The sequence below is a fragment of the Triticum dicoccoides genome, chromosome 7A (genome assembly GCF_002162155.2).
Source record: "Triticum dicoccoides isolate Atlit2015 ecotype Zavitan chromosome 7A, WEW_v2.0, whole genome shotgun sequence".
In the NCBI taxonomy this organism is placed as follows: Eukaryota; Viridiplantae; Streptophyta; class Magnoliopsida; order Poales; family Poaceae; genus Triticum; species Triticum dicoccoides.
The window spans coordinates 564579578-564589294 of record NC_041392.1 but is presented as its reverse complement, the minus strand read 5'-3'; positions in this window follow the sequence as shown (position 1 = coordinate 564589294).

Genomic DNA, 9717 nt, shown 5'->3' with positions numbered 1-9717 from the left:
GGGTGCTTCGGCATGCCTGAAGTGAGCCGCAGCACTTTCCGCGTGCAGTCGTCGCACTATATGAGCGGCATCCGCAAGCCACAAAGACGTTGCGCGAGCCCCGAGCTCGGTGGACGACCGGATGAATCCATGCCGGCAAACCTTCAGCGGCGGAGGGCGGATGAACCTGTACCTGCATGCGGGGACGCGCCCTTGCACGGGCTGCGGGAGAGGCTCCCCGACCACTCCATCGCTTGGGGCAGCAATCGGCGGCCGGAAAAAGCCAAATTCGGCAGCTTGTGATGAAGTGCTGCAGATCTGCAAATCCGGCAGCCCGCCGACGCAGGGGGGAAGGAAGGGGAGCCCTCGTGCGCGTGGCGGCCTTCTGGCGTGCTCCTGTCGGCTGCTTTCGCCGGAATCTTGGGCGGCGGGCGGCGGCGACGCGAGGGGGGAGAGGAAAGGTGGTTGGTGGGGGAAAGCGCGGGATGAAATGTCCCCCCACCAACCGCTTCCGCTTATATGCAGGGCACCGCAGCCGTGAGGGGGAAACCCGCGTTTTCCCGGGTTGGGGTCGGGATTTTGCCGCGCCCCCTAAAATTTTTTGCGGGCCGGGGCGAGATGCGGGGTCTGATCGGGCTGGATTTTCCCACCCCGACCCGCATTTTGGCGGTTATTTTACAGGTCGGAGCGGGATGCGGGGTCTGCTAGAGTTGCTCTAAGAACATCTACAGCCGCGATGGTAAACCTGACCCCTCAAGGCACGTCCGCGGACAATAACCGGTCACACCTCAAATAATGCAATCCATATCCGAATACCTGATAACGTACGTCGTCTAGGAAGAGCGGACCAAATGACATGCGACCAGAAAGGCGACGACGTGGATGATGACCTCCGCGTGGGTGGGAGCTCGCTCGACGGCGAGCCCCTGGACGCCGGCGAGCAAAGCAAGGAGAGTTGGCCGGTCCTGTACATTCCGAACCTCTTGGCGGCGGGGCTACTCTACTACTAGAAGGACTCTCTCCTAGTCCAAGGTGAGATTCAGAGAATCCTGGTACTTGATGAAGAGGATAGGATTGTTGACAGCCGGAGTTTACGTGCTCGGGAGAGGATTTCATGGAGTTCGGTAGTTTGGATGCCCTGTCACGTTGCTCAGGTTGAAGACATGGTGGCGTGTGGAATTGGTGGCGGCGAGGCGGATTTCGAGGCGAGCGACCGCCATGAATGCGAGGGGGAGGTGGGAAATAAATCCTCCACATCCAGAGCGAGAGAGGAGAGACTCTGGCCGAGATGGCCGACTGGAGGATGAAGATGGAGCGCGCCATGGTGGAGCTTGCGAGCGGAGACGACGCGAAGATGGAGAGGGCGCGCGAGATCATATCTTGGTTCTCGACTAGGAAGGAGATGCAGAGGGCAGAGAAATTCGTCTTTAGAAACCTGGCGGTGGAGGAGGACGAGTGACTCACACCAAACGGGATGACCACCCCGTCTGGTGCGCCGGTGAGCTCCCTGGCCGCCCTGGTCTGGGCCATGGAGGAAATGGAGGGAGAAGACCAGGCGTAGAAGCAGAATTGGTGGGCATTCCGTTCGCGTCACCGCTTCCCGACCGGACCAGAAGAGTTCATGGTGGGAGCAGTGATGGCCATCCCCACCCTAGGAACATGCTGGGTGCCGATCCAGATCGAAGACAGCGAGGAGGAATCAGATGCGGTGCAGGGAGATATGGGAGCAGGTTCGAGCCAAAGGGGGATGGAGAAGCAGGGGAGGGAGAAGAAGGCAAAGGAGAAGATCTACACCCCACACAGATCCCCGTGCTTCCTCTGCAGGTCACCACGCCTTCAAGGGGCGACCAGATTTGTGGCGAAGGGCTAGGCATCTCCCCCGCCGACAGCCGCTTTTGGCTACTGGCCGGGGATGAGTCTGGTGAGGAAGACGACGACTCATTAGACCACCGAGGTAAAATCACCATATCTCAGAAATTTCTCTTGAATTCTTACCAAAACAAAATGACTATGAGTCATAGTAAATGCATTAGGAAAATCGAATGATGATGCTAGGAAAAAGGATGATAGGGAAAAGGTGGATAAGCAAAAATACAAAAAGAGAGATTCAGGTGAATGGGGGAAAAAGTTGCTGAAAAAATAGATATTCTAGCTGGGAATAATAGAGATATTATGGATGGCAGATTGGTTATAGAGAAAATGAAAGGAAAATCTGATATACCAGATTTTTTGGGTCTGAGATTGGACTAGATATAGATATTATGGTAGCCTCTAATTGTGAGATTAATACTATCATTGACAATAAACTCACAAAAAAGCATACTATGAAAAAATTGACTCTGATGACATTTTGGAGAATTGGGTCATGGATTTGAGCCCAACTATAGGACATCCTGGCCTAGGTGAGGAGAAAACGGGGAGAGAAAGTGCGCTTCCAGGCTCCTTCACACACCTAAACTCCTGCCTAGAGCTTTATATAAAGAGCAGGGAAGAGGGAGCGTCAATTTTAGGGTTTACTAGTGCGCCGCTGGGGGAGAAAGAGACGTGGATAGAAATGGAGGAATATTTGGAGGAGGGGGTCGATTCAACAGGGGGAAGAGGTGGATGGTAGTATATATAGGAGAAAAGAGGAGGGAGAGAATTACCACAAGAATCAGATGCCCCGGGAGGAGAGAAGAGATCTTACTCGAGGGAGAGAGAACTGGAGAAATCAAGACATAAGGGAGCTAAGGCAAGATCCAACTGCAAGAGGGGAAACTGATGAGGGAGAGCAGGCTAACAGCAAGAACAAAGGAAAAGAGGAGGAGACAAGGGCTGGCCAAGGAGAAATTGTTGGGCTGCAAGGGAAAGGAGGTCAAGATCTGGTGCAACAACAACAATTGCTGCTCAACGCTTTGCTAGCACAAATTTCACAAGGTAACTTCCTTCCTGATAGTGGGGTTAACATAAGAGCTGGGACTAGTGCTGGTCAGACTTAGGTGGGAACTGAAACCAGAGTTGGTGATGGAAGCAAGACAAATTCAGAAGCTAGGGCTCAAGTAAAACAGGGAAGAGAGAATCTAATGGCAATAAGTGGAGGAGGAACACAAGGGCAAAGAGGTTTTAATGTCAATGATAGAGAGTAGTACAACAGCAGAAATACACAGGAGGGTGGAAGACTAGGGATTGGTGGAATGAGCAGGGTGATGTGTAATAAGTGCAAGGATTCCAGCCACATGACAAAAGACCGCACGCTTGGACACTGTCTGGTTAGTGGGAAAAATGATCATATTACTCATGATTGTACCTGGCTGAAACAGATGAAATCTGTTCCCAAGTTTGTGGGATATGCAGCCATGGGGCTTGGGGTGCTGCTGGTTCAGAGTGCCAAGGAAGCCCTAAATGTTGAAAATCCAAATCCAGTGGAAACTGTAACAATGGTATCTGAGATCAATGAGACACAGCTCATGGAGAGAATGCACTATATGTTTAATTGGAACTAGCAGTGGAGATGCAAAAAACAGGAAGAGAATGTCTTTTTGATCAGATTTCCTAACAAAGGAAGATTGATGGAATTGAACAAATGCAAAGACTTCACCCTACTGGGTCAGGTGCTGTGATTAAAGTGAGGGGATGGAGTTTTGACTCACAAGCTATTGGGAAGCTTCACACAGTTTGGGTCCAATTTGGAAAAGTTCTTGAGTGTTTCAGGCATTTTTTTTGGGATGTGTGAGGTGGATGCAACTCTAGGTCCAGTACTAGAGATTGATATGAACACAATTACTAAGGAGAAGATCAGAGCTAAGGTGGGGATCAGGGATTATGAAAAAATACCACCATACACTGAGATCACTGATAAAGAGTTGATGATATGCAGGGTTATACCAGAATTAGAGAGTGTGGTGGAGATGGGATGGTATGGAGAACACAAAAGGCAGGTGATTGAGGGAGCAGATGCATACACTAGTGAAGGAACTATGAGGAAAAGACACAAAGGAGATAATGACAATATAACAGGAACTAAAGAAATGATTTCTTTGGGGAGCTTAGGACTAGCCCAATTTGAGGAGCTGAAAAAGAAAAATGAAGAGATTATGATGATACAAAAAGAGCAAGCCCTAGAGATGGAGGCTAGGAAAAAGGTGGAAACTAGTCTGGATATGATCATGAGAAAAGTGATAGACTTGAAAGAGGACAAGATAAGACAAAAAGCCCTCGGAATGAAAGAAGAGAAAATGATCATGGAGCTGGAGCAAGATAAGAAAAAACTTATGGATCTAATTAACAAACAACAGTGGGTGATTGATAGGTGTGGTTAGAAAATTGAGGTGTGGGAAACCAGAGGGAAATAATTAGAGGAAATCACTGAAGATGACCTAAAGAATCTGGAAGCTGACAGAAAAGATGATGATCACAACAATTACAATGAAGCAGTGGATTACAATGCTAGTCAGGAGTTAGTGTCCTTTGGTACAAAAGTGGGAGTAAAAACATGAAATAATGAAGTATAAAATAGTGATAGTATGCTAGAGGAGAATCTGGGAAGGTGTGGAAGATTGACAGACAAGCAAGATGCTAGCATTGAGGAGTTGGCCAAGGAAAGAGCTGCTGCCAAGGATAACTATGGTAAGAACCATGATCTAGATTGTCATAATACTTCTTAATTATTCAGGGCAGATAGATTGGAATTGATCTGGGTTGTTCAATCAATATGATTGAGTCAAACTTAGACATTATAGCTAAGATGGAACAATGTAGAAAAGAATTTTATTTGCGGCATATTTGTCAAAAGCAAAAAGGAGAGGAGCAACATGAGGACCCTAATCTCATAGATATTGGGGATGCTGATCTTAAGGAATTGTGTTCCGATGAAGATCACTCTGATGCAGAGTTAGAGATGGATCATTTTTCACATCTTATAAACTTCTTTACCAAGACAAACAAGGCTAGCTTGAACTCACCAGGATTCTCCTATGGGAAGACAGCTAGTGTGATTGGAGGAAAAAAACAAAACTTATAAAAATAAAATAAAATGATAGGGATGTTTTGGAATGTTAAGGGTATTGGACAGGATAGTAAGAAAAACTTTATTAGAGAGAACATTAACAATAGGAAACTAGACTTTATTGGCATCCAGGAAACTATTAAAAATAATTTCTCTAAACAGAACTACACAATTTGGGGGGGGGGAGATTTTGATTGGAAATGGTCCCAACTAAGGGGAAAATCTGGGGGGATTCTTGTGGGGATTAATTGTGATAACTTTGATATCATTAATGTGGAAATTGGGATATGTTTCATAAGAATCCTGGTATTTGATAAAAGAAGTAATTTGATTGGAATCTTATAGTGGTATATGGTGATGCTCAAATCACTGGAAAAAATGCCTACTTGTCTGAATTGTTTAGAGTATATCAAAATAACTCCTCCCTACCAATGATGATAGGAGGAGACTTTAATATCATTGGAAAAAATGATGAAAAAACCCCACTGGCAATGATCATTGGACTTTTGTTTTTAATGCCATCATTGAACAAGCTAGTTTAAGGGAGTTGTCCCTGGAAGGGTGAAAGTATACTTGGGGGCTAATAATCAAAGTGATCCTACTTATTAAAAAATGGATAGGGTACTTATTTTCCCTGACTGGGAAGAACATTACCCTTTAACCACAGTGCAAGCTTTAGAAAGGGAAATATCTGATCATACACCACTAATAGTGGATTCTGGGGAGAAGATAAATGCTACCCCAATTTTTAGATTTGAGAATTCATGGATGCTTAAAGAAGGATTTAGGGAATTTGTCCATAAAGTGTGGAATGTTCAAATAATAGGAAATAACATAGAGAGATGGCAAAAGAAATTAAGACTGCTTAGACAAAGAATGAGGGGATGGATTCTAAATTCAGATGTGGTGTCTACTACACAACCTTCTTCTTGTAGACGTTGTTGGGCCTCCAAGTGCAGAGGTTTGTAGGACAGTAGCAAATTTCCCTCAAGTGGATGACCTAAGGTTTATCAATCCGTAGGAGGCGTAGGATGAAGATGGTCTCTCTCAAGCAACCCTGCAACCAAATAACAAAGAGTCTCTTGTGTCCCTAACACACCCAATACAATGGTAAATTGTATAGGTGCACTAGTTCGGCGAAGAGATGGTGATACAAGTGGTATATGGATGGTAGATAAAGGTATTTGTAATCTGAAATTATAAAAACAGCAAGGTAACTAATGATAAAAGTGAGCGTAAATGGTATTGCAATGCGTTGAAGCAAGGCCTAGGATTCATACTTTCGCTAGTGCAAGTTCTCTCAACAATAATAGCATAACTGGATCACATAACTATCCCTCAACATGCAACAAAGAGTCACTCCAAAGTCACTAATAGCGGAGAACAAACGAAGAGATTATGGTAGGGTATGAAACCACCTCAAAGTTATTCTTTCCAATCAATCCATTGGGCTATCCCTATAAGTGTCACAAACAGCCCTAGAGTTCGTACTAGAATAACACCTTAAGATGCAAATCAACCAAAACCCTAATGTCACCTAGATACTCCAATGTCACCTCAAGTATCTGTGGGTATGATTATACGATATGCATCACACAATCTCAGATTCATCTATTCAACCAACACATAGAACCTCAAAGAGTGCCCCAAAGTTTCTACCGGAGAATCACGACGAAAACGTGTGCCAACCCCTATGCATAGGTTCATGGGCGGAACCCGCAAGTTGATCACCAAAACATACATCAAGTGAATCACGTGATATCCCATTGTCACCATAGGTACGCACGGCAAGACATACATCAAGTGTTCTCAAATCTTTAAAGACTCAATCCGATAAGATAACTTCAAAGGGGAAACTCAATCCATTACAAGAGAGTAGAGGGGGAGGAGAAACATAAGATCCAGCTATAATAGCAAATCTCACGATACATCAAGATCGTGCCAAATCAAGAACACGAGAGAGAGAGAGATATCAAACACATAGCTACTGGTACATACCCTCAGCCCCGTGGGAGAACTACTCCCTCCTCGTCATGGAGAGCACCGGGATGACGAAGATGGCCACCGGAGAGGGGTTTCCCCCTTCGGCAGGGTGCCGGAACGGGTCTAGATTGGTTTTCGGTGGCTACAGAGGCTTCTAGTGGCGGAACTCCCGATCTATTGTGCTCCCCGATAGTTTAGGGTACGTGGGTATATATGGGTGAAAGAGATACGTCAGGGGAGCCACGAGGGGCCCACGAGGGTGGAGGGCGCGCCCCCTGCCTCGTGGCTCCCTCGTTCCTTTCCTGACGTGCACTCCAAGTTTTTTCGGTATCTTTCCTTCCAAAAATAACTTCTCCAGTTGGTTTCATTCCGTTTTGATTCCGTTTGATATTCCTTTTCTTCGAAACACTAAAATAGGCAAAAAAAACAGCAATTCTGGGCTGGGCCTCCGGTTAATAGGTTAGTCCCAAAAATAATATAAAAGTGGATAATAAAGCCCAATATTGTCCAAAACAATAGATAATATAGCATGGAGCAATCAAAAATTATAGATACGTTGGAGACGTATCAAGCATCCCCAAGCTTCATTCTTGTTCGTCCTCGAGTAGGTAAATGATAAAAACAGAATTTTTGATGCGGAGTGCTACTTAGCATAATTTTAATGTAATTCTTCTTAATTGTGGTATGAATATTCAGATCTAAAAGATTCAATATAAAAGTTCATATTGACATAAAAATAATAATACTTCAAGCATACTAACTAAGCAATCATGTCTTCTCAAAATAACATGGCCAAAGAAAGTTTATCCCTACAAAATCATATAGTGTAGTCATGCTCCATTTTCGTCACACAAGAATGCTCTCATCATGCACAATCCCGATGACAAGCCAAGCAATTGTTTCATACTTTAGTAATCTCAAACCTATAAACTTTCACGCAATATATGAGCGCGAGCCATGGACATAGCACTATGGGTGGAATAGAATATGATGATGGGGGTTATGTGGAGAAGACAAAAAAAAGTCTCACATCAACGAGGCTAATCAACGGGCTATGGAGATGCCCATCGATTGATGTTAATGCAAGGAGTAGGTATTGCCATGCAACGGATGCACTAGAGCTATAAATGTATGAAAGCTCAACAAAAGAAACTAAGTGGGTGTGCATCCAACTTGCTTGCTCATGAAGACCTAGGGCACTTGAGGAGGCCCATTGTTGGAATATACAAGCCAAGTTCTATAATGAAAAATTCCCACTAGTATATGAAAGTGACAAAACAAGAGACTCTCTATCATGAGGATTATGGTGCTACTTTGAAGCACAAGTGTGGCAAAGGATAGTAGCATTGTCCCTTCTCTCTTTTTCTCTCATTTTTTGGGCCTTCTCTTTTTTTATGGCCTTTCTCTTTTTTTGGCCTTCTCTTTTTTATGGCCTTTCTCTTTTTTATGGCCTTTCACTTTTCTTTTTTTATTCCTCACTTGGGACAATGCTCTAGAAAATGATGATCATCACACTTCTATTTATTTACAACTCAATGATTACAACTCGATACTAGAACAAAGTATGACTCTATATGAATGCCTCCGGCGGTGTACCGGGATATGCAATGGACCAAGAGTGACATGTATGAAAGAATTATGAACGCTGGCTTTGCCACAAATACTATGTCAACTACATGATCATGCTAAGCAATATGACAATGATGAATGTGTCATGATAAACGGAACGGTGGAAAGTTGCATGCCAATATATCTCGGAATGGCAATGGAAATGCCATAATAGGTAGGTATGGTGGCTGTTTTGAGGAAGATATAAGGAGGTTTATGTGTGACAGAGCGTATCGTATCATGGGGTTTGGATGCACCGGTGAAGATTGCACCAACTCTCAATGTGAGAAAGGGCAATGCACGGTACCGAAGAGGCTAGCAAGGATGGAAGGGTGAGAGTGCGTATAATCCATGGACTCAACATTAGTCATAAAGAACTCACATACTTATTGCAAAAATCTACAAGTCATCAAAAAGCCCGGCACTATGCGCATGCTCCTAGGGGGATAGATTGGTAGAAAAAGACCATCGCTCGTCCCCGACCGCCACTCATAAGGAAGACAATCAAATAACACCTCATGTTTCAAATTTTTTACATAACGTTTACCATACGTGCATGCTACAGGACTTGCAAACTTCAACACAAGCATTTCTCAAATTCACAACTACTCAACTAGCACGACTTTGATATTATTACGTCCATATCTCAAAACAATCATCAAGCATCAAACTTCTCTTAGTATTCAAAACACTCATAGGAAAATTTTACTAATCTTGAATACCTAGCATATTAGGATTTTTTAAGCAAATTACCATGTTATTTAAGACTCTCAAAATAATATAAGTGAAGCATGAGAGTTCATCTATTTCTACAAAATAAAACCACCACCGTGCTCTAAAAAGATATAAGTGAAGTACTAGAGCAAATGACAAACTACTCTGAAAGATATAAGTGAAGATCAATGAGTAGTCGAATAATTATGCAACTATGTGAAGACTCTCTAACATTTAATAGTTTCAGATCTTGGTATTTTATTCAAACAGCAAGCAAAACTAAATAAAATAAAATAACGCTCCAAGCAAAACACACATCATGTGTCGAATAAAAATATAGCTCCAAGTAAAGTTACCGATGAACGAAGACGAAAGAGGGGATGCCTTCCGGGGCATCCCCAAGCTTAGGCTCTTGGATATCCTTGAATATTACCTTGGGGTGCCTCGGG